This window comes from Diceros bicornis, chromosome 26, assembly GCF_020826845.1.
Source record: "Diceros bicornis minor isolate mBicDic1 chromosome 26, mDicBic1.mat.cur, whole genome shotgun sequence".
Lineage (NCBI taxonomy): Eukaryota > Metazoa > Chordata > Mammalia > Perissodactyla > Rhinocerotidae > Diceros > Diceros bicornis.
The window spans coordinates 4660251-4687230 of NC_080765.1; the positions used below are offsets into that span (position 1 = coordinate 4660251).

The 26980-nt window shown below is 41.7% G+C and overlaps 1 pseudogene; it reads right to left on the bottom strand.

Moving 5' to 3' along the window:
* Window positions 1–2404: 2404 nt before the first annotated feature.
* LOC131422890 (transmembrane 9 superfamily member 1-like) overlaps window positions 2405–26980 on the bottom strand; it is a 32768-nt pseudogene continuing 8192 nt past the window's right edge.

A 26980-nucleotide genomic window follows, 5' to 3' on the forward strand; every position in this document is an offset into this window, starting at 1 on the left:
TCACCAGTAGCCATGGAAGCCAGAAAGAAGTGACACAACATTTTCAAGTGCTGAAAGAAAAGGCCTGTCAACCCAGAATTGTATATCTAGCAAAAATATCCTTCAAAAATGAAGAGAAAATCAAGACATTCTCAGGTAAAGGAAAACTAAGAAAATCTGCTGCCAGCAGACCTACCATAGAAGAATGGCTAAAGGAGATTCTTCAAACTGAAATGAAATGATAAACTTGGAACTTGGAACTTGGAACATCAGGAAAGAATAGCAATAATGGTAAAATTATGGGTAAACATAAGAGACTATACTTCTCTTGAGTTTTTATAGTATGTTTGATAGTTGAAGCAAAAATCCTAACACTGATGTGGTTCTCATAGTATCCAAAAGAAATATTTAAGACAGTTATAAATTGAGGGGGGGACAGGTAACATGGTTCAAGATATTGACGCCAGTAGCCTGTTGTAATAAGTTGCAGATGTATAATATAACACTGAGCAACCACTAAAAACACTATACAAAGAAATGCACTCGAAAACAGTACAGATACATCAAAATGGAATTACAAAAAATGTTCAGGTAACCCACAGAAAAGCATGAAAAGGGAAACAGAAATGAAAAACAGAAAAAGAAAACAAATAATAAAATGACAGACTTCAGCCTTAACATATCAAAATTACATTAAATCTAAATGGTATAAATACAGCAGTTAAAAACAAAGATGGGGGGGCCGGCCCGGTGGCGCAAGCGGTTAAGTGTGCGCGCTCCGCTGCGGCGGCCCGGGGTTCGCTGGTTCGGATCCCGGGCGCGCACCGACGCACTGCTTGGTAGGCCATGCTGTGGCGGCGTCCCATATAAAGTGGAGGAAGATGGGCACCGATGTTAGCCCAGGGCCGTCTTCCTCAGCAAAAAAAAGAGGAGGATTGGCGGATGTTAGCTCAGGGCTGATCTCCTCACAAAAAAAAAAAAAAAAAACAAAGATGGGTAGAGTGGATTTAAAAATATGATCCAACTATATATAAGAAACTCACTTCAATATATAGATACAGTATAAGTAGATTAAAAGTAAAAGGATAGAAAAAGATACACCATGCAAACATTAGTCAAAAGGAAGAAAAGTGAGGGGCCGGCCAGGTGGCATAGTGGTTAGGTTCACATGCTCCACTTTGACAGCCCAGGGTTCACGGGTTCGGATCCTGGGTGCGGACCTATGCCCCACTTATCAAGGCATGCTGTGGCAGGTGTCCCACATAAAATAGAGGAAGATGGGCACAGATGTTAGCTTGGGGTCAATCTTCCTCAGCAAAAAGAGGAGAATTGGCAACAGATGTTAGCTCAGGGCTAATCTTTCTCACCAAAAAAAAAAAAAGAGAGAGAAAGAAGAGTGGCTATGTTAATATCAGACGAAGCAGACTTCAGAGCAAAGAAAATTCCAAGGGACAAAGAAGGACACTACATACTGATAAAAGGGTCAATCTACCAAGAAGGCATAACAATCCTAAATGTGTGTTCACAAAACAACAGAACCTCAAAATACATGAAGCAAAATTGATAAAACCAAAAAGAGAAATAGACAAATCCACAGTTATAGTTGGAGACTTTAATACCACTCTCTCATGAATAGATGGAATTACTAGTCAGAAAAATTGGCAAGGTATAGAAGAACACTATCAACCAACAGGACCTAATTGATATTTATAGAACACTCTACCTAATAACAGCTGAATATTCATTCTTTTCAAGTGCCCATGGGACATTCACCAAGATAGATCATATCCTGGATCACAAAACAAATCACAACAAATTCAGATGAATTGAAATCATAGAGTGTGATCTCTGACCATAATGGAATCAAACTAGAAATCAGTAACAGAAAGATAGCAGGAAAATCTCCCAACACGTGGACATTAACACATACACAATAATCCATGTGTCAAAGAGGAAGTCTCAAGGGGAATAAACCACATTGAACCAAATGAAAATGAAAATGCACCATATCAAAATTTGTGGGACATAGCTAAAGCAGTCTGAGATGGAAATTAATAGCACTAAATGTTTACAGAAAGATTTCAAATCAATAATTTAAGCTACTACCATAAGAAACTAGAAAAGCAAAATAAGCCTGAAACAAACAGAAGGAAGGAAATAATAAAGAGCCAAAATCAATGAAATGAAAAACGTAAAAACAACAGAAAGGCTATTAAACAAAAAGCTGGTTTTTTGAAAGATAATAAAACTGAGAAACCTCTAACAAGACCGAAAAAGAAAAGGAAGACACAAGTTACCAATATTAAGAATAAAACATTAGACAGCCTCGAACTGGTAGATCTAGGACAAGGAGGCTGACATGCAACAGTCCAGGCAGGAAGACACACTCTGACTCTATTCCAGGTTCCATGATGTATTCTAAGTTTTAAGTCCAGGCCAGCACACCAGGGAAAGGGAAGTCCTCGCCAGAGAAGAGACCAGTGGTGAGAATGATGTTCCACACCAAATGCTCACCTCCAATCTGCCGACAGAAGTGGCTGGACACATAGCCAGGGAGGCCGCAGGTCAGGGCATGCAAGAATGGCACCATGTTAATGACCCCACGACGGTGCACCCTGAACATGCCCAGCAGCACCGTGATTATATTGCCTGCAGGGCAGTAGTGGAAAGCTACATTAGGTCTCACCTATCCCTCTTCTAGCAATTTCAGAGAAATCAGCCCCATTTCTCCCAGACCCAGGGCCTCCAGCAAAACAATCTTCCCAATTCTGTTGTCCAGAAAACCCACAATAGAATATACTCATCCTCCCTAGAGCCACCCCACCCCTTAAGTCTGCCCCTCACCTTGGATAGTAGATCTGCAAACCTTTTCTGAACAAACTACCTACTTAGTTCTACCCCTTGAGAAAAATCCCTGATTAATTTTTATCACCTCACCAGCACCAGGGGCCAGGAACTAGGCACCCACACTAAGCACAGCACAGAGCAGACCATGGTATGGAGGGAAGCAGAGAACATCTGTTCCAGCCATTCCAGACAATGACATTCCAGCCATTGTCACCCTGGTCAAAGTCATCACCAGAATCTCCAGAGGTCATCTCCTCACCCGAGTTGTACCAGGCCAGGTCATTCTAAAGCACACACACGAGAATGACAGCCACAACACCTACCAGTAAAAACATAAGCACCATGGAGCTGGTGATGGGCAAACGATAGATGTCCAGTGTTTGGGGAAAGACACCACCACCATCATCACCATGACACCTGTCACTCCAGTGATCCACTGACGTCTCAGACCAGTGTACGCTGTAAGTGTGGCCACAACTCATCCAGGCCGTGGAGCTTGATGTCCTGCACTCAGACACTGGTACATATAATTCAGTCTCCACAGACTTCCAAGTGGAAGTCCAAAGGAGTCCAGAGTCCTGTCTTGTGGCTGTGTGGCAGGACGCTGCTCTCCTCCATGTAGCCCACAAAGCCACGACTGGCAAGTCGCCCACTATAGTTTCAAAGCAGTACAGCCTCAATGGCCTGGCACAGCCACTCCGCCTATGGAGAGCCAGTCAGGAATCAGACAGGGTCTCCCGGCATAGGGTTAGAGTGGGGTTTCTCAACCTCAGCACTACTGACACTTGGGGATGGATGATTCTTTGTTGTGGGAGCTGTCCTGTGCATTATAGGATGTTTATCAACATCCCTGGCCTCTTCCCACTAGATACCAGTAGTACCCCCCAGGTGTGACAGTCAAAAATGTCTCCAGGGGCCGGCCCTGTGGCGTAGTGGTTAAGTTCGCGCACTCTACTTCGGCGGCCTGGGGTTCATGGGTTTGGATCCTGGGCACGAACCTACACACTGCTCATCAAGCCACACTGTGGTGGTGTCCCACATATAAAAAATAGAAGAAGATTGGCACAGATGTTAGAGCCAATCTTCCTCATCAAAAAAAAAAAAGATATCTCCTGCCATTGCCAAATGTCCCTTGGGGGACAAAACTGCTCCCTGTTGAGAATCACTGGATTAGACCTTAGTATGTTGGGGTCTCCAAAGACAGCAAATGTGATTCAACAGAGTTAAGGCCTAGAAAGGAGAGAGGCAGGTGTAAGATGGTCTGGAGTTGACTAAGGAAAAGATTCCTAAGATAGATTTACTAAAGAAAAAGCATAACAGGAAAGGTTGAGTAGAGAGTAAAGAAACCAGTTGAGAGAGAGCTGAGAGGTAGGAATGGAAGGAAATAGAACTCAGTAGGAGTGATAGTTGGGACCTTATTACCAACAGAGAAGCTTGGAGTCAGGGCCCCTGGGCTCCAACATCTGCAGCTCACTATCCATGCAGTCTTCAAAAAGTCACTTCTAAGCAAGTATGTTTCTTCGTCAACTAAATGCAAATGATATACCTGCCCTGCCTGCCACATGGGGTTGTAGTTAGAATCAAGTAGATAATTTCCATAAAGATGCTTTGAAAACCAAAAAAAAATAAAATATATGTTATCACTATCAACTCTCAAGACCTTAAAAGGATAATAAGGGAATACTATATGTTCAACAACGTGGATGAAATGGAGCAATTTCTTGAAAACCACAAAATACCAAAACTCACTCAACATGAAATAGATAATTTTAAGTCTTGTAACAATTTAAAAAATTGAATTCATAGTTTAAAAAAAAAACTTCGTGTCTCAGTAGCCCCACAGCTAGTGTGGTGATTCACTGGAAGGACTCATACGGCGCCACATAAAGTTATACTCAAGGTTAAGATTTATTATAGCAAAGCATACAATGCAGGAACAGCAGGAAAAAGATATTCTTAGGCAAAGGCTGGAGGGGCCAAGTGCACGCTTTCTTATCTCTCCGTAGGGATACCACAGACACATTTTCTTCACATATAAACTGCAGGACATGTATGAGATGTCCTTGCCCAGGACTTGAGTAAAGTCCAAAGTTCATAAAGGGAGCTGGTCACATACCTGCCATGTGACCAAGCATGGCCCCAAACCAGGCACCAGGTGCACATCATGAATCTCAATGTTTACTTTAAACATGCTGATAACCTGGTTTTTCTCAATCCACTGCTTTGGGCATATAGAATAACATCTTACCCATTGCTATGTGACTATTCCAGGAGTTTAGTTCTCAGAGTTTGACCAAGGGTCATCGCCGTGGAGACAAAGATAAATGAGAAATGAGTGAAACAGACCTGCTGTGTTCACTCTTACCTCACACTCTCAAAAAAGAAATCTGCAGACCCAGATAAGTTTCACTGGAGAATTCTACCCCTATTTAAAGAAATATTAACACTAATTATCACAATCTCCAGAAAATAGAAGAGGGAACACTTCCTACCTTATATAATGAGGCCAGTATTACCATGACACCAAAACCAGACAAAGACTAGAGACATGTTTATGAGACATTTCTCATAAACGCAGATGCAAAATCCTCGACAAAATACTAGCAAATTGAATCTAGCACTATATAAACACAATTTTACAAGTAGGATTAGTTCCAAAAATGTAAGGCTGCTTCAATATTCGAAAACCAAACAATGTGAGCCAGCCCTGATGGCCTAGAGGTTAAAGTCTGGCACTCTCGGCTTTGGTAGCCAGGGTTAGGTGCCCAGGCACGGAACCACACCACTCGTCTGTCAGTAGCCATGCTGTGGCGGCAGCTCACATAGAAGAACTAGAAGGACTTGCAACTAGAATATACAACCATGTACTGGGGCTTTGGGGAGGAAAAAAGGAAAAAGGGAGGAAGATTGGCAACAGATGTTAGCTCAGGGCCAATCTTTCCCAGCAAAAAAAAAAAAATTCAAACAATGTAATCCACCATACTAACAGGCTAATGAAGAAAACCACATGATCATATCCATTGATGCAGAAAAGGATTTGACAAAATTCAACACCCATTCATGATAAAAACTCTTTCAGCAAACTTGGAATGGAAGGGAACTTCAACCCAATAAAGAGCATCTACAAAAAACCTAAAGCTAACATCATACTTAATAGTGAAAGGCTGAATGCTTTCCCCTAAGATTGGGAACAATGCAAAGATTTCCGCTGTCACCACTGTTATTCAACATGGTACTGGAAGTCCTAAACAGTGCAATAAGGCAAGAAAAGGAAATAAAAAGCATACAGATTGGAAAGGAAGAAATAAAACTGTCCCTATTTTCAGATGACCTGATAGTGTACAAAAAAAAACCTCAAGAAATTGACAATAATAAAAAAACTTCTAGAACTAATAAGTGAGTTCCACAAGGTCTCAGAATATAAGACCAACATACAAGAATTAATTTTATTTCAACATACTAGCAATGAACATTTAGAAACTGAAATCTAAAACATAACATTTACAATCACTCAAAAAATTAAACACTTAGGCATAAATCTAACAGGATTTGTATACTGAAAACTATGAAATGCTTCTAAAGAAAGAAGATCTAAATAAATAGAGATACATACCATGCTCATGTATTAGAAGACATAATAAAAATGCCATTTCTTCCCAAATTGATCTATAGGTTTGATGCAATTCCTTTAAAAATCCCAGCAAGAATTTTGGTTGATATTGATAAATTTATTTTAAAGTCTATATAGAAAGACAAATGAACTAGAATAGCCAAAACAACTTTGAAAAAGATTAAAGTGGGAGATATCACTCTACCTGATTTTAAGACTTACTGTATAGCTACAGTAATCAAGACAATGTGGTATCAGCAGAGGGAGAGACACACAGCTCAACAGAACAGAAGAGAGAACCCAGAAATGGACCCACACAAATGTACCCAACTGAGTTTTGACAAACGTTCAAAAGCAATTCAACAGAGGAAAGATAGTCTTTTCAATAAATGGTACTGGAACAATTGGACATCCACAAGCCAAAAAACATGAACCTCAGGGGCCAGCCTCATGGCATAGTGGTTAAGTTCTGTGCACTCTTCTTTGGTGGCCCAGGTTCCAGAGTTCGGATCCTGGGCACAGACCTACACCACCCGTCAGCCATGCTGTGGTGGTGACCTACACACAAAATAGAGGCAGATTGGCACAGATGTTAGCTCAGGGCTAATCTTCCTCAAGCAAAGAGGAAGATTGGCAACAGATGTTAGCTCAGGGTGACTCTTCCTCAGCAAAAAAAAAAAAATGAACCTCAACCTAAACCTCACACCTTATACAAAAATTAATTCAAAATGAATCATAGACTTTGTATAAAATGTAAAACTAGAAAACTTTTAGGAGAATATCTTCATGACCTAGGGCTAGGCTGTGGTTCTCAACCAAGGGTGATTTTGCCCCTCAGAGGACGTTGTTCGATGTCTGGAGACATTCTCGATTTTCATGACTGGAGGTGGGAGTGCTGCTGGCTGTAGTGGATACAGGCCAAGGATGCTGATAAACACCCTACAATACAGGACAGCCCCCAGAACAAAGAATTATCTGGGCCAAAACGTCAGACTGCCAAAGTGGAAAAACTCTGGTCTAGGAAAAAGTTCTTAGGCATGACACCAAAAGCATAATCTGTAAAAGAAAAAAACTGATAAACTTAACTGTATCAAAATTAAAACGTTTGCTCTGCAAAAGATTAAGAGGATAAAAAGACTAGCTACAGACTGGGACAAAATATTTGTAAACCACATATCTGACAAAGGACTTGTATCTAGAATATAAAGAACCCAGTGTAAAAAAAAAACAAAAACAAACCAAAAAACCCCAAATAATCCAATTAGAAAATGGGCAAAATATATCAACAGACATTTCACCAAAAAGGGTATAAAATGTTCAGCATCATTAGCCATTAGGGAAATGCAAATTAAAGAGATAGCATTAAACATCTGTCAGAACTAAAATGAAAAATACAGATAATAGCAAGTACTGGCAAGAATGCAGAGGACCTGGATCTCTCACGCATTCCCAGTGGGTCATTCACCTTTGCCAGACGTCTGGGGCACTATGAAAACCAGAACCACTTTCAGCTAAATGCCCTGCTTGCGTTTTCTGGTAGCACCTCTGAGATGCCCATTTAGTCTGCTGTTCCTCAGGAAGCCTGGTTTGCTTTACTGTCTCGCAGGGATCTTTCCCCTTGTGCCAAGAGAACATAGGTTTACGTTGGGTCTAACTTGACCCTGAGCGTGAGTTTCCGCGTTTTCGGGCTGCTCACCTTAGGTGGCCCTTGGACTTTCACTTAGGGTGAGCAAAACCGCAGCTCAGTTTCACAACAGTTCCCTGCTGAGTTGGTAAATATGCCTTCAGGGCAAAAGCAGTCTTAAGAATTCATTTACACACCAAAAGCAAAGGCAACACAAGCAAAAATAAACTAGTGGGACTACATCAAACTAAAAAAGCCATGCACAGCAAATGAGAAAATCAACAAAATGAAAAGGCAACCTATGGAATGGGAGAAATATTTGCAAACTATATATCTGATAAGGAGTTAATATCCAAAATACATAAAAGACTCATACAACTCAATAGCAAAAACGAACGATCCAATTAAAAATGGACAGAGGATCTGAATAGACATTTTTCCGAAAAAGACATACATATGGCCAACAGGTACATGAAAAGATGTTCAACATCACTAATCATCAGGCAATCACAAATCAAAACCACAATGAGCTATCCCCTCACACCTATCAGAATGGCTATTATCAAAAAGACAAGAAATAACACGTGCTGGTGGGGACGTGGAGAAAAGGGAAGCCTGTGCACTGTTGGTGGGAATGTAAATTGGTGCAGGTACTATGGAAAATGGTATGGAGTTTCCTCAAAAAATTAAAAAATAGAACTACCATCTGATCCAGCAATTCCACTTCTGAGTATTTATCCGAAGGAAACAAAAACACTGAAAAGAAATTTTCACACATTGAGGCATATGGGGAGGCCGTTCTGGTTTATACCTGACTCAGCCTGAACTGTGTGTGAACTAAAGAAGCCTGACTTATGGCCTGTCAAACATCCATCGTATGTCTGCTTTAACCATTAAAGCAACAGATGCATTCAACCACTATCCTACAGGAAGGAATGTGCTCTTTGAAGATAAAAATTAATGCCAGATGAGTCTCCCTTCCCACAGCTCCAGGGTCATGTTGACCAGTTGTGTACGTGCTAATCTGTAAACAAAATATCTCCTTGAAACCTTGAGAAAAAACCATACCTCTGTCATGCTTGATGTATGTTCTTTGTTCTGAAATGGCATATAAACTGTGCTAAAACCATGCTTTTTCAGAATGCTTTCTTCTATGGTGAAGGCTGTGCTCCCCAGCTAGTCCTCAGCTTGGCTCAAGTAAAACTCTCTTCTGTTTGTTATTATAGATTGATTATTGATTATTTGCATCAGCAACACTAATTCAAAAATATATCTGCACCCCCATGTTCATTGCAGCATTATTTACAATAGCCAAGATATGGGAACAACCTAAGTGTCCATCGATGGATGAATGGATAAAGAAAATGTGGCATATGTATACAGTGGAATATTATTCAGCCATAAAAAAAAATAAGGAAATCCTGCCATTTGTGACAACATGGATGGACCTCGAGGGCATTATGCTAAGGGAAATAAGCCAGACAGAGATAGACAAATACCATATGATCTCATTTATATGTGGAATCTAAAAAACAAAAAAAAACAGAACTCATGGGTACAGAGAACAGATTGGTGGTTGCCAGAGGCAGGAGCAGAGGGGTGGGTAAAATGGGTGAAGGGGGTCAACAAGTACAAACTTCCAGTTGTAAAATAAATAAGTCCTGGGGATGTAATGTACAGCATGGTGACTATAGTTAACGATACTGTGTTGTATATTTGAAAGTTGCTAAGAGAGTAGATCTTAAAAGTCTTATCACAAGAAAAAAATTGTAACTCTGTGTAGTGATGCATGTTAACTAGACTTATTGTAGTGATCATTTCACAATATATGCAAATATTGAATCACTATGTTGTACTCCTGAAACTAATATTGTTTTATATCAATTATATCTCAATTAAAAAAAGAGTTCATTAACCACCTCTGACATCTCCTGAATTATGGCCTGGTAATTCTTTGCTATCTTGTTAGGTCTTTAGTGCTTTTGAGTTATTTTATCAGACTTCCTCTAGCATTTTAGTTGCCCTCAGTGGGAAAGTTGGCCTGAATAACCTAGGAAGTAGAAATGTCCACAACATACAAATACCCTATTCACTCTGCTTAAAATTCTCCTCTCCATCTGACTAGCTTATCCTCTAAGTCCCAGCCCAAATATTAACTCTGCAAAAACTTTCCCATATCTTCTAAGAAGAGCCCCAAAGCACTGTGTACACCGCACCATTACAGGCTTTCTCATTCTGTATCATGGGCATGAGTAGCGACAAGTACAAACTGTGTCTTCTTCATTCATAAAACAGATATTTCTCAAGGGCCTACATATATCAGGCACTGGGCTAAGTCCAGGACACATAAACATGAACTTTAGTCCCTGACGTCAAAGAAGGCTGTTTTTAAAAGAGAAATCTATAGAGATATTTATAACTGAGTATGATGTGAGCTGTGAGAGCTGGGAGCAGAAGAGGCTGAGGAAATGCCCAGGAGAAGCACCTCGCTGAGACCAAGAGGGTCATGGAGAAGATGCTTGAGCTGAATCCTGAAAGAATCTAAGTTAGCCGGCTAAGGGAGGAATTTGAGTATTAACAGCAAAGGAAGGTATATGTGCAAAGGTCCAGAAGTGTGAAAGAACCTGATGTCAGAACGGCTGTGAGAGATCAGACAGGACCAAGAAAACTTTAGGCTGAGAAATGCCGGGTGCTGGTTTGCAGTTTAGAAGGTTCTTGGGGAGCAGGGAGCAGATGGTCAGCAGCGTGAAGGGTGGGGATCCGGGACAAAGGGCGAGTAGATCTGGCAGAAGTGCTGTTGAAGTCGTTATCTCTGTCCTGTGTGTCAGTCTCTCCTCCTCTGCTGGCACTTTCCCCATTGGCACTTAAACCTGTGGAGTTAATTATTAATTATAATAATCGACTGACTGTAATAAATATATATGTAAATTTGTAGCCACATGTCCTCCTCTAGCTGCCACCTGTCTCATTTCTCCGAAAGACTTCCTCCGTCCCCTCTGACTGCACTGCCGCACTTCTTGCCGAGGCACCTGCCTTCCCTTTTCGCTAACTCCAAGCCATCATTTTTGGACTTGACTTTTCGGCAGCGTGCGATGATACTGCCCCTTCTCATCTTCTTCAGACACTCTCTGTGGTGTGGGCATACATCTTCCTGGTTTTCCTCCCTCGTCTTGGGCTACTCTTCCCACCTCACTGGAGTGGGTCTCCTAGTGCTTCTCTAAGCTCGCCTCCTCACTACAGTGAGGGAACGACAGCTTTCTTATCCAGCCCAATGCTGATGCCTCTCAGGTCCTCACATCCTGCACGGTGCAGCCTCTGATTTTTAAGTCCAACTATTCGCAACGTGTGGACCCCTGCTCTTCTTTTGCTGCACATCCTTCTCCCTCGCTCTCTACATCCAATCCTACACCAAGGCCTGGCGATCCCACCCTCAAATATCTCTGGTATCCATTTCCATCCCCCTGCCTTAATCCAGACCCTCCCTAAATCAGTCCTCCATCAACGCATCTCTCTGTCTCTCCTTCAATACCATCCTCCTTCGTGCTGCCAGAGTGATATTGTTAAGACATAAATTTGACTGTGCTATTCTCCTGCTTAGAACTTTCAATGGCTCCCCACGGCCTCCAGGATGAAGTCCCAGCTTCTTTAATTTAGCACACAGGCCCTGCCTCATCTGGACGCTGCTCCCTCGTTAGCCTCATCTGTCATCCTCTGCCATTCCCCTATAATATAATCTCCGTGGGAATCCTTCATGATCTCTTGACCACTGTAACAGCTATGATTTATTGAGCACCTGCTTTTTTCAGGCAATGTGCATTATTTCATTTGATCCTCAAAATAGCAACGTGAAGTGGTTATTATTTCCATTTTACAGATGATAAAACTGAGGCTGAGGGAGGTGGAGAAACTTGCTCAAGGTCATTCAGTTGTTAGGCATTGGAGCTGGATCCAACCCAGGAGCATCACTCCAAAGTCAGATTCTTAGCCTTTGCACTAAACAGCACTGGATCCCTTTCTATGCCTGGCCAGCTACCCTTCAGCTTTCAGAACTCAGCTCTGCCAGCAACTCTTCAAAACTTTTCCTTAAATTTGCAGTCTTGTATTCAAGACCCCTTGTTCCTGTGATATGCACAGCTAAGTAAGAACACTTTGCCCACCATATTGTAAGAATTGCTTTACATAACCATTTTCTCTCACTAGCCAATGAATTTGTGTTGGGAAGGGTCTGAGTTTTTCTTTGTCTTTGGGTTCTCGTCCTTAACCTAGTACCAGGCAGGTGGCAGGTCCTGAATAAAGGTGAACTGCATAGAATTCCTGGCTCTGCTACTCACTAGCCTCTGTAAACTGAGGAGAGTGATTTCACCTCTTGGTGCCTCAGTGTTCTCATCTGAGTCCTTTTTTGTAAAATGGGTATAATAATAGCTGATATGGAGAGTTGCTGTAAGGATGAAAGGAGAATTTCTCTCCAGGCTGGCATACAGTAAGTGCTTAATAAGTGCTACCTATTATTAGACTGTAACATATGCCTTCACAAAGATTGACCTCTCTACCCTGCCCTTGGGGCTAAACATCCTTATTGACATTTCAGTGTCAGCTGGGACCTAGCTCCTGCCCCACAGGCCCGGTGAGGCTCCAGGGGATATGGCTAGTACAGAGCCCGCTCCCCACACCCAGATCTCCCTGCAGGGTTGGCAGGGCCTGCTGAAGGAAGTAAGAGGAAGCCGAGTGACCCAGGCCTGGCCAGAGCAGAGGAGGAAAATGTGTTAGGGGGTCACATGCTAGCCCCTCACTGAGCATGAGAACTGCCACCCCACACAAGTCTGAAAGGGCATCGAAACTCAGCTCTGTCCCCTCTCTCCAGCCCCTCCTGTCCTGCAAACCCCTGCCCCAGAACACCGAGTTGGGTTATCGGAATGTCAGGGGCCAACAGACCCCTGTTCAGGGCCTGGGTGATCGCAGCAGCTATACAAAGACCCTTGTCTTAGTACCTTTGTGGAGTTGAGCACCGGTATCTGAAAAACTGTCTCTGCGTTCCACACTCAGAGTGAATGGCAGAAACAATCAGAGAGGCCAGGCATGCACAAGGCTTGCCTGGGAATCAGATCAAGAAAGCTCTGGAATAGAAAAACTGAACCCAAGGGAGGATTGTATTATGCAGCCATCAAGACTTTGTAAAGAAGATATCTGTATAGATATAAAAAGAAATGTTTTCTGGGGCCGGCCCCATGGCGTAGCAGTTAAGTGTGCGCGCTCTGCTGCTGGCGGCCCGGCTTCAGATCCTGGGCACGCACAGACTCACCACTTCTCCGGCCATGCTGTGGCGGTGTACCACGTAAAGTAGAGGAAGATGGGTACGGATGTTAGCTCAGAGCCGGTCTTCCTCAGCAAAAAGAGGAGGATTGGCGTGGATGTTAGCTCAGGGCTGATCTTCCTCACAAAATAAATAAATAAATAAATAAAATAGAAAGAAATGTTTTCTCAAGCAAAATGACTTTTGCATGTGGTATTAGTTTGCTGGGACTGTCATAACAAAGTAACCCAGACTGGGGGGCTTAAACAACAGAAATTTATTTCCTCACAGTTCGGGAGGCTGGAAGTCCAAGATGAAGGTGTCGGCAGGGTGGGTCTCTCCTGAGGCCTCTCCCCTGGGCGTGCAGACGGCCGTCTTATCTTCTCCCTGTGTCCTCATGTGGTCTTGTCTCTGCGTGTCTCTGTGTCCAAACCTTCTCTTCTTATAAGGACACTAGTCACGTTGGATCACGGCCCACCCTCACGGTCTCATTTGAACTTAATTACCTCTTTAGAGACCCTGTCTCCAAATACCATCATTCTGACATACTGGAGGTCAGGATTTCAACACAGGAATTCTGGGGGGACACAGCCCAGCCCGCAACACATGCGAAGCTCAGGCAATCCAACACTGAACAAAAGCCTTCCAAGTATATACATATATATAAATTTAGATAAATTTAGATTTATCTAAATTACAAATCTCTTCAGGCTCCTCTACTGCTTCCATCCTGTCTCAGCTGTTATATCAAGAAAAGTCGCAGCGTTTTAAAAATACCTTAACAACTTTGACATTTAGGAAGGTTCCAGCTCTTAGATTTGCCCAGCTTGATATGATCTCATTTTTCAGAGGAAGCAGCCTCTATTCAGCTCTTAGTCACAGCTGGCCTTCTGGAACATCCTTTCTAGCGTCTGAACACTTCTAAGTGGTGGGAGGAGATGGTTTTTATAATGGAACATTTTGAGTAATCTAGCTCACACAGACATTCTTCTTCATGAATGACTGCGCTACCTGACTTTTTACCAAAAACAGATGATTTTAAAAAAAGAATTACTTTTTTTAAAAGTTGATCTACCACATATGAAAAGAGATAACAGTGCATAGAAACATTGTGGACTGAGAACCAGGACACCTAGGAATTTTGAGAAAATTACTTCATCTCTATAACCTTGTTTTTTCCCTTGAAACATGAGTGGCTGAATTAAAGGTCTTCAGTTCTTTCCTGCTATAAAATCCTAAGTTTAATATAAAACAAACATGCAGCTTTCATCACACTGTCATCCTCCTAATTCACCCTAAAAGTACAGCTTATTCCATTAAATTCTGACCTTAAGCATAGTTACCCCCCTATTACCCATCTCGAATATTCCTTAGCAATGCAGAGATGTAGCCCAGGGGAGTGACCAGATTTATAGGGCACAGCCATGAACATGCTGCAGAGATATTAGAGTCAGCAGCCACAATTCTGCCACTAGACTCCCATTTCTTTCTTTCTTTTTTTTTTTTTGTGGGGAAGATCGGCCCTGAGCTAACATCCGTTGCCAATCTTCCTCTTTTTGCTGAGGAAGACTGGCCCTGGGCTAACATCTGTGCCCACCTTCCTCCACTTTATGTGGGATGCCGCCACAGCATGGCCTGACAAGTGGTGCGTCGGTGCGCGCCCGGGATCCGAACCTGGGCCGCCAGCAGCAGAGCGCACGCACTTAACCACTACACCACGGGGCCGGCCCCCTAGACTCCCATTTCATTCAAAACCGATTCTTCTGACTTGGCCCTCATGCTCGCTCGATGTCTTATGGAGTCCTGCCTCCATGACTTACATGACTTCGTTGCTTTCCTATATTTATTACTTTTTAGATCTAATAAATATGTATTAAAGACCCCAGGGTATGGGAGAAAACCTCATGCAAGTCAAAATACAAGACCATGTGCTAAGTGGCATTATAGAAATTACACTTGTATTATTTCTCTCCTGTGTGAATGACCCAATGTTGCCACCAGTTTGAGCATCCTCTGAAGGCCTCCCACTGTCATTACACACAGAGGGCCACTCCACTGTGAATCCTCTAGTACCTAAGAAGCTCTGAGGTCGGCCTGAAGGTTTTTCCACACGCTCTACAGTCATATGGCTTCTCTCCAGGGTGCCTTCCCTGATGTTGAATATGGTGTGAGGCCCGAATGAAAGATTTCCCTCATTCACAACAGTCACAGATTGTCTCTCCAATATGAATGATCATGTACGGAGTGAGTTTTCATTTTCCCTGAAAGCCCTTCCACACTGACTGCATTTCTCTCTTGTATGAATCATAAGGTTGTTTAAGGTTTGAACTCTGGTTGAAGGTTTTCCCACCTTCATAGAGTTTCCCTGCACTAGGAATATTCTTGCGTCTGAGAGGATCTGACCTTTGTTGAAATGCTCTCCCACATTCCTTACATTCCTATGGGTTTTTTCCAGTGTGAATTCTCTGAGGTTCAAGAAGATGGACACCTTGAATAAAAGTCTCCCCATGCTCATTACATTCAAAGATGTTTATCTCCAGCACGAAGCCTATGGTGTCGCTGCTGGAGCGACGTAAACATTTGCTCATATTTATGGGATTTCTCTTCCATAGAAACAGTCTGATGTACAGTAATTGTTGAGCTCAGACTGCACTTTCTCCCACAGGGATCACACACAGAGCCTCCCCAATGCTGCTTCAGGTTGTTTCCGTAATCACCACACCCCCAGACTCAGACATGGGGACAACAGCCTGTGGGCATCTTCTCAATTGAGCAATTGGCGATTTCACTTTTGCAAAAAGTTCTTGCTTTTCAGCCAACATCTTGTTCTCACTCCCAGTCTCATAAGCAGAAACCATAGAAAATACAAATATCACCAATTCCCTGTTCAGGGAAAAGAGAAACTATTTATTGGAGGATATCCTTGGGGTTTTAGAGTCGAGCTTAAGAGAAAGAGTGCTTTTGAGCGTCTGTCTCTGATAGTTAGCGCTTTCCTCACAATAGACAACAGAAACTGTCTGTGTATTGCTATGGTCTGAATATCTGTGTCCCCCAAATTCATGTTAAAATCTTAACCCCAAGGTAATGGTATTAGGAAGTGGGCTCTCACCAGAGACCTACCCTGCCACTGTCTTTATCTTGGACTTCCCAGCCTCCAGAACTGTGAGAAATAAATGTTATTTATAAGCCACCCAGTTTATGGTATTTTGTTAGAGCAGCCTGAACAGACTAAGACATGTATTGAATATAAATAGATATAAAGACATTCTTTTGTGAAGCTAGTTTTTGTATTTCTGGTCTAGAGCTCTTTGGCAGGTATGTTTATAATGTTTATTCTTGTGGGGGTGATAAATTGATTTTACTAAGGACCTATTTCTTGATGGATTCTAGTCAAGGTTTCCTTCAGAATGACCTTGAAACAGGTGACCAATATTGGCTGTCTTGGATACTTAGGAACTTGGAGCTAGGATTCTATGAAGGAAAAGTGGAAGAGGTCCAGTAGAAGTTCTAGAATAGCTACATGGGAGGGACTTGGGGGTGGTAATTTGATTGGAAAGGAGTGAGAGGCTGACTAGGGAATTTATCTTGAAGCCATGTCTGCATAGCAAGCATTCAGATTTTAGTAAGACTGTAATGTAATTACTTGATGTGATTTTGGGAAGAGGGGGCTAATGGAGACTGTGGGGATCTGAGTCTTCCTAAACCACTCCTGGTGCTGCCGCAATTCTGCATCATTGCAGTGATAAATTCTGGTCCAGAAGCAAAATCTTCAATAAGGATTCCTCTCCCTTTGTTTTTGTCAAAGTTAAGCAGAAGATAATTAAATTTGACATTTCTAGTAGCTGTAGACACTAAAAACTGCACATAAAGCCATTAAGTACACAAGATAACACCATCAAATACAGTGATTATAACTGTTACCTTTTAGATCTTGGGAAGGCAGAGACTAGGAATGCTATCCTTAACTTAGTTGTCAGCTGTAGACTCATTTTCCTACCAGTAATCTGCACATTTGAAGAACACTTGCTAAATGAGTAGGTGAATGAATGAATGAGCATATCTGGACCCTCTTGTTTAACTTAACACTTCTACTTGGTGAAAACATTGCTGAATTTGTTAAAGCTTAAGGAAAAGAAGCTAAGAACAAAATAAAGGGAACAGGCTGACTCGTATTTGATTTCCAACCAAAGGCTCAGTGGTGGAGGCCATGCCTATTTCACTCACCCTGGCCAGGAAAGCACCCCTTATCCGCAGTTGACCACAAGGCTTACTTCCAATGAGCTTCTGTGATTTTGTCATTAAGTCATTCTTCTGGCTGTCAGTCACAAAGGCAAGGCAGACAGAAAATAATGGGAGCCAAGTGAAGAGAGCAGGAGGGATGACCAAGAGGAAGTGAAGAAACAGAGAAATGGGAAATTCAGATGCAGAGTCGAGGCTGCACAGGACAATATCTTAGGGAACAGATTGTAGTGAACAGGCTGCCTGGCCAAAAGCTAGGCAAAAAGGGAAATGAATAAAAGTTACAGAAAAGCTTATTTAATTGGAAGAAAATAAAATAATGTTAACTGTGAAATCAAAGAACAGCACCACTTATAATCTCTACCTTGTTATAACTTATAGATTGAAAATAAATTTAATATGTGAATTCAAAGATCTCCTCTTTTTTGCTGCAAGGTGTTCCTGAGAATCAGGTTGCAAAGCAGATCATATTTTCCCAATGAATAAAGTTGCATTCCAGACCAGAGACAGAGCATCATCTAAACCACAGCTTTAAATGACAAAATAGCATGAAAGAAATAAAAGTTGGCTCCAAGTCCTACACAGTTAGTATAGAGGTACTTATAAAATGGATTCCTCTTTTAGTTGATATGATATGAAATATAAATTTAGAACAAAAACCATAACTCTATTGTATCAAAAATTTAAGGTAGTTAAAATCAGTGTCTAGTTATCATTGAAACTACTACTAAACATTGAACACTACATTTACTGGAGAAGCAGTGTGCTTCAAATTAATTAGTACACATCAGTTAAAGCTCAATCAGAACACAGGGCAACCCTGAGCTCCACAGAAAATGCCCCAGAACCTTTAGGACCAAAGAGTGGTCCCCAGATGCACCGGCCTCACTTGGATTTGTTTAGAAATACAGATTCTTGAGCCCTACCCTAGATCTACTCAATCAGAAGCTCTGGGGGTGTGATCCAGCTGTGTGTGTTTTAACAAGCTCTCCAGGTAATTCTGGTGCATCTAAAGTTTGAAAACTACTGTTCTAGAACTCAAGTGAAAACCTGAGGCTCGGCATTAGCTAAAACCAAGTCTAAATAGTGAAGCTGACAGTGGCATCTGAGTGAAAGTGTGCTGCAGGGTTTGGGAAAGGGGAAATGACAAGTCCCATACGACTAGGGTGACCAGATGTCTGGTTTGCCAGGAGCGTCCCAGTTTACTCCTGGTGTCCTTGTGTAACTATTGACATTGTAACCACCGTAGACCGAATCACACCGGCCCTATTGTATCATACCAGCCCTATTGTATCAATAACAAAATATCAAAGTTCCCTTGCAGCGGCAACAAGCAAACACTGCAAGTCATATAGCTGGAGCTTCTGCAGAAGATGGAAACCGTGTCCTCAGATGACCTCGAGCCACCTCAGAACCGAAAGTTCCCTAACTACGGAACTCGATGTGCTGAGAAAGCACAGGGAACCTAATAAGAGGCGAGGGGTCCCTTGATTTGTGGCACGCTGGACTTATAAGACCATTACACTCCCACCCTCCAATCAGATTCCGCCCAGCCAGCATTTTGCGTAACCACCCCCACTGCCAACTCCTTGAAAGTCTGTCCCCACTTCAGCTCAGGGAGACAGATTTGAGCTTTGCCTCTTGCTTCCTTGCTGGTCAGCCTTGCGATAAACCTCTTTCTTTTCTCAAAAGCCAGTGCCACAGTACTGGCTTGTGTGTGCGTCGGGCAGCAGGCCCTTGCTCGGAAACAATATCACCACTGTTTCACCCTCTAAAGTGTCCCTGTTTGGACAATAAATTATATGGCCACCAATATGATGCTTCATTTTATTAGATACGGTAGGAGGGGGAACACCACTGAGAAGACCTTTCCATGCCTTACATGCAAGCATGACAATCAGGTCCTTAGGACTTTTGATTATTTCTTATTTCTCTCCCATCTGCCTTGTCCCGTTTCTCTCACTGACCTGTGACAGCCCCTCTCAAGGCCCCTCTGTCCTCTTGCTCTCCATCAGCTGGACGATCAGAGCAGATGTGTTAGCTGGAAGTCCTGATGATGGCAAAGGAAGTGGGAAGACGTGTTTGTGATGGAAAAGTGAACCTGAAGCCAGCCAAGGTCAGTCTTAGCTCTTGAAATCTTTGGAGCAGAAGAGAGAAATGACCAGAAGGATGAGCATGAGTTGGCCAAAGAAGACTCAGGGATGAAGCTTCCCAGGACTGAGTTCCTTGAAGAAGGTAGATAAAATGATCTAAACGCAAAGGACAATTAACTCATTGGCTCTTTCTCGAGTAAGCATATCCAAATTAAAATGCTGGGAGAAAGGAAAAGCATTTTCCATAGAGATTTTCAAAGCTTAAAACGTAATGTACAACTTAAGGAAGCTTCCTATTATTGCCATAGCCCAGATTGGTGTATGTTATTATTGGTGTATGTTGATGGTCAGTTTACATTCATACAATAAGTCTCAAGGGGGCCGGAACTTACTCCACTCATCAGCCATGTGGTGGAGGCATCCCACATACAAATAGAGGAAGACTGGCACAGATGTTAGCTCAGGGTTAATCTTCCTCAAGCAAAGAAAAAAAAAAAAAGGAAGATTGGCAACGGATGTTAGCTCAGGGTGAATCTTCCTCACCAAAAAATAAAAATAAAAATGAAAAATAAAAAATAGAATAAGTATCCCTACATGAAGTAAAATAGTTGACCAGCAAAGGAAAATTTGGGAATATGTTTTATTTTAGTAGAAAAATAGATCTCTTCTGACTATTTAGCATGATTAACTGATTAAGTAAATTTGTAAACAAAATCTGACTTTAACAACATAAATGTTCAAGTGATCAATAAGATACATTTTCTTCTTAGAAATAATATTGGGTAACAATGACCAATAAAATGAAGTTAAAATTTTTTACCAGATGTGACTCTCCCTTTATCAATGATTTCAATTTAATTTGGAACCCTGAAAAAAACTATGTGATAACTTCTGCTTCTAATAATAGTAGACAAGGTAATTCAGCCCAGGTCTCCTACTGATAGACTAAAAAACCCAGGCAGAAGATAAAACACATCTGCTTGCAGGCATGAGAGAGCTAACAAGAGACTGAAGAATCACCAGCCCAGAATCCAGGAAAGGACGGAGGCTCTGCAATGTGACGCTGGCCTCAGGGCTGCCTTTCTCCTGGGGACATATGCCAATTCCAGAGCTGCTGGCTGGGAGTCCAATTAGCTTTTTTTTTTCTTTGTTAACATTTTATCAAAGTAAATTATACATACTGAAAGGTGCACAAATCATGTTTACAGCTCAATTTTTTTTTTTTTTGCTGAGGAAGATTCTCCCTGAGTTAACATCTGTTGCCAATCTTTCTCTTTTTGCTGAGGAAGATTCGCCCTGAGCTAACATCTGTGCCCATCTTCCTCTATTTTGTATGTGGGTCTCCACCACAGGATCGCCGCCAACTAGTGGTGTAGGTCTGCACCCAGGAACCAAACCTGGGCTGCCAAAGTGGAGTGTGCCGAACTTAAGCAGTAGGCCATGGGGCTGGCCCCCAGCTCCATTAATTTTTACAATGTGAATATAGGCACCCAGACTGAAAAATAGGACAGCATCCCAGAAACCCCCTCACAGTCCTTTCCGATCTCTACCTGCCCCCACAAAGAATGACTGCTAACACAATCTCTAAAATATAGATGACTTTCGTCTGGTTTTGCACTCTATTTAAATGTAATCATGCAAAATACAGTTGTTTTAGTAGATCCATACAATGGAATATTATGCAGCAATGAAAAATGAACAAATTGGAGTTATATACAACAATATGGACGAATCTCACAAACAAGAAATTCAGTGAGAAAAGCCAGACACTAAAAAGAACACGTAAGTTTAAACACACACACACACAACTAAACTATAGTATTTAGGGATGCATGCTTAGGTGGCAAAACTATAAAGAAAAGCAAAAGAAGAAATTGTGACCATAAACATCAGGATATTGGTTACTATTGGAGAGGTAGGAAGGTGTAATATCGGTAGTGGGTCCAAGTTGTAGGAGGGGGAGCTTCTGGAAGACTGGCAAGAAGTTCTGTTCTTGGCAGTTCTGTTTCTTGACTGGGTGGTGGGTACGTGGTGGTTCATTCTGTAAAAATCATTGAGCTCTACACTTTGGTTTGGTGCACTTTTTGTGTGTGTGTGTTACACTTCAAAATAAAAAGGTTTTTAAACTGCTCAACTAAATGATATGATTATAACCCAGATACAACTTATTTGGTTGTCCTGGGAATTCACATAATTGCCTGAAGCTGTGAAGACCTGTGATCAATGCCTGCCAGCTCTGCATCCGGGGTCTGTCAGAGAGCATTCCAAGTCTCCTGGCAGGCTTAGTGCTATGCTTCATTTTGTAATTTTCAACCGTGGGGATCAGAAAGAAACTCCACTAATTCCCTGCATTGTGTATTTGTGGCAAATAATAGAAACCAACTTGAGTTAACTTAAAACAAAAAAGAGTACAGACTTTCCCCCAGAATCTAACCTTAGGACTGTGGTCACACGCAGGAGGGACTAGCCAGGACCTGAAAGGACGCCAGCCCACCAAGCCAGCTCTGCCCTCAGGATCTTTCTCGTTGGGTCCACAGGTTCTCTTGTGTCCGATTTTCTCTGTATTTCCACTGCATTCTTCTCTCTGTATATGTAGACGAGCTTTGTCTGCTTCTCATGAACAGAGCAAAACGAGTACTCCCCACAGTTGCTGAGTTTACAGATCCCGCAGGTCAGCCACAGGCAGAGGCCGGACCAACGACAGCTAGGTCCCAAGAGAGAATCTGATTGGCTCATCTTGATCCAAAAATTGTGGGCCATCCAGTTCCACCCTTTCTCAAAGAAAAGACATCATGATGAACTGCACAGATGGTCTAAGAAAGATTTCTGCTGCAGAAATCGTTTTCCAAATGGTGATAGAGCAGTAATGAATTGCACAAGTCACATACTCAGATGTTTAAAAAAGTCATTTTCCTTGTATTTCAGAGAGTTCTGAAAGAAAACGTTTGGTCTCTATATTGAGGGTTGCTTCTGCCCGTCTGCCACTGTCTAATCCAGCCATCGCCAAATAGGTTTCTTATTTAAAATAAGTAATTACTTAAAGTTTTAAAATTAAATTTGTAGACAAATCCACAAAGATGGCGAGGGTTCCTCTTACAGTAAATTAGTTATAATTAGCATGAATAAAGCCAAGTCACAAAAAGCAGAGGTCAATACTGGAATCCAACATGCCAGTCTGGCCGCAGGCATGCTTTGTTAGGCTACATTGGTGTTACCCTAAAATTTGAGTTTGAATGCAGAAGGCTGCGCATGCACTGTCCAGCACCCCACAAGCTTCCTCACCCCTCACGTATTAACCCCTACCCTATGGATTTACAATCTTATTGCCAATAGACTCTAAAAGCATTAGTGTTTGTGGCTTCTTATCAATTTACATAATTAAATGATCAATGACTCAATCTCTCTTAATCTACCAACTATTTAAGTAATTAAATATGAAATGTAATGCATTCAAAGTAATTCTAGGCCAATTTGCTTAAAATCAACTATCTAAAGATAATTCACTTAAAGCTATTTATAGCTAATGGTTTGATTGATCTATTCATACATTTACTTATAATCAATCACCTAAAGTCTTGTCACATTTATAACATTTCTCTTTTTTCCAGCTTTATTGAGATATATTTGACATATAATATTGCATAAGTTTAACGTGCACAACATGATGATTTATACATGTATACATTGTGAAATGGTCACCACAATAAGGTTATTTGATACATCCATCACCTCACATAATTACCTTTTTTTCTGGTGTGGTGAGACCATTTAAGACCTACTCTCTTAGCAACTTTCAAGTATACAATACAGTGCTGTTAACTATAGTCACCCTGCTGTACATTAGATCCACAGAATTTATTCATCTTATAACTGGAATTTTGGATCCTTTGACCAACTTCTCCCTATTTTCCCTACTCCTCGGACCCTGGCAACCATTCGGCCTTTTTAGATTCCACATATAAGTGAGATCATTCAGTATTTGTCTTTCTCTGTCTGACTTATTTCACTTTGCATAATGCCCTCAAGGTCCATCCATGTTGTAGAAAATGGCAGGATTTCCTTCTTTTTTATGGCTGGGGTATTTTTCCACTGTATATATATACCACATTTTCTTTATCCATCCATCGATGGACACTTAGGTTGCTTCCATATGGCCCCAACATGGGGCCCTCTGCTCACCACAAGACATGCCAATAGTCAAAAGGCAAGGTGGTAGGAGAAAAAGGACTTTTTTATTACAGCTTGCTAGCAAGAGGGAAGATGGCGGACTCATGTCTGAAAAAAACTATCTAAAGGAGCACAAGGTCTTACAGCAGTTATATAGGCTGGTGGGTTATAGGGGAGGAGGTTAGGAACATTGACCTTCTGGTGTTACAGACTGGGAGTCGCCACACCAGATCTTTCAGTTTTCATTGATGACGGCTATCAGCATAGACTCTCTGTTCGGGGGTCATCACATTCCTAAGGAACTCAAAAGAACAAAGTTATCATCTTATTGCAGCTGGGAGGTACACGCACAAGCAGAGGTCGTAAAATCTACAGAGCAGTTAGATCTCCTGGAGGGTGCATATCCAGCTGGGCTAGTTTGTCAGAGGTCATTCAAAGTTACCATAGAGTTTTTCTTTTCTACAATATAGCTTCCGTTATGTCAACCTTGTCTTGAGCTGGTATCATCTTGGCTATTGTGCTGCAATGAACATGGGGGTACAGACATCTCTTTAAGGCAGTGATTTCATTTCATTTGGATATATACCCAGAAATGGAATATGGTAGTTCTATTTTTAATACTGGGGGGAACCTCCATACTGTTTTCCATAGTGGCTGCAACAATTTACATTCCCACTACCAGTGCACAAGGCTTCCCTTTTCTCTATATCCTCACCAACATTTGTTATCTTTTGTCTTTTTTTAAATTTTTATCTATTTATTTTTTTTGTGAGGAAGATCAGCCCGAGCTAACATCTGCCAATCCTCCTCTTTTTTTTGCTGAGGAAGACTGGCCCTGGGCTAACATCCGTGCCCATCTTCCTCTACTTTATATGGGACGCCGCCACAGCATGGCTTGACAAGCGGTGCGTCAGTGTGCGCCCGGGATCCGAACCAGCAAACCCCAGGCCTCTGCAGCAGAGCACGCGCACTTAACCTCTTGCGCCACCGGGCGGCCCCTTCTTTGTCTTTTTGATGATGGCCTCTGACGGGTGTGGGGTGATAGCTCATTGTGGTTTTGATTTGCATTTCCCTGATGATTAGTGATACTGAGCACCTTTTCATGTACCTGTTGGCTGTTTGCATGTCTCCTTCAGAAAAATGTCTATTCAGGTCCTTTGCCCATTTTTTAATCGGATTATTTGTTTTTTTGCAATTGAGTTGTATGAGTTCCTTATATATTTTGGATATTAACCCCTTATCAGATATATAATTTGCAAATATTTCCTCCCATTCCATAGGTTACCTTTTCATTTTGTTAATCGTTTCTTTTGCTCTGCGGAAGCATTTTAGTTTGATGTATTCCCGCTTATTTTTGCTTTTGTTGCTTGTGCTTTTGGTGTCATGTCCAAAAAAATCATTGCTAAGACCAATGTCAAGGAGCTTTTCCCCAACATTTCTTAAATAAAATGATTTCCTCCTCATTTGAAAATATTTGTATTTTTACATGCATTTTTTCTTTCACCTAGTTTTGAGTATTTCATGGAATTTTTAGCTAATTCATTAAGTGTATTTCCACCTTAAATTTACATTTCAAAAAAGTACTTATTAGACTAAATGCATTTCATACAGGACATATGGAGTTTATCCCTTTTTGAAGATTAACTATCCTTTTAGGTATCTTTTTTAGTTCTACCTACTTTCGAGCATCCAAGGATCTTTTTTTCCTCCCATTTTATGGTTGAAATGTTTAACAAAGCAAAGAAAGCAGCAGCAGCTACCACAATAAAAAGATATCTAGGGGCCGCCCCGTGGCGCAGCGGGTAAGTGCGCGCGCTCCGCTGCTGGAGGCCCGGGTTAGGACCCCGGCGCGCACCGAGGCACTGCTTGTCAGGCCGTGCTGAGGCCGCGTCCCATATAAAGTGGAGGAAGATGGGCACGGATGTTAGCCCAGGGCCAGTCTTCCTCAGCAAAAAAAGAGGAGGATTGGCAGATGTTAGCTCAGGGCCGATCTTCCCCACAAAAAAAAAAAGGACATCTAAAACACAGTGAGGGCAAAAAGACAAAAGAAAAAATTCGTTTAAAAAACATATCACACAATAAATATTTTACACTGAACTAAAATTAGAAGGCCAATTTGTCACTGTTTGGGTTGATTTTTAGTCAGCAGAGCTCGTATCCAAAGTTACCCAATTAGTTAAAACATGTCCTTGTTGGGGCAGCTCTGGTTAAAAGGCCTGGACCATTACTCACAACCTCTCCTTTTTCTTAGCAGCCCAGTGTATACCCCATTACCTCCACCACTAACATCAACAAAACGGAACTTACACACAAAATATGGCTAAATTAAGAGTTGTGGTTCTTAAAGCAATAAATATTAATTACAACAAAAACTCAAAAGGCCTTCTCTCTACATGGCAGAATCCTTACCCAGTAAAACCATGTTCCTGTAATTCTCCAGCATGACATTCTCTAAAGAGGGCCCTCTGATCCTGGTATGAGCAACTCCATTCATCTTTGGTGATGTATACAGCCATATCTGGAAGGTCAGTGAGTCCTGAAAAAATTCCTAGAATCAGGAATCCAGTAGCTCAGGGTGGGACGGGGGCAGTGTATGCGGTAGGGGTGAAAGACAGTCTGGTTCTTCTTTTCGCAGCTTGAATTCATTGCCAAATGAAAACTCACCGAGCCAGAAAATTCTCTTGCTTCTTCCTGATTTTTCCTTCTTATTCCCTTCCTCAAATCCTAAGACCAAAGTGGTGTTGAAAATAATAAGAAATTTTCACATATTGGAGGTATATGGGGAAGTCATTCTAGTTTAAACCTGATTTGGCCTAACTTGTTTCTCCCAAGAGCAGCCTGACTTATGGCCTGTCAAACATGCCTTGTACATCCACTTTAAACATTATCCCAAAGCAAAGAATGTTGCCTTTAAAGATAGGGATGAATGTGTCCCTTCCTCTGACATCAAGACCAGTATTCTTTTGAAGATAAGTTTTTCTTCCCAGAAGCCAGTGGCAGGTTGACCCGTTGTGTACATGCTAAACTGCCACAAAATATCTCCTTGTGACTTTGAAAAAGGATGTATCCCTGTCATGTTTGATATATGTTCTTTGTTCTGAAATGGTATCTATCATGCTCCAAACCATGCT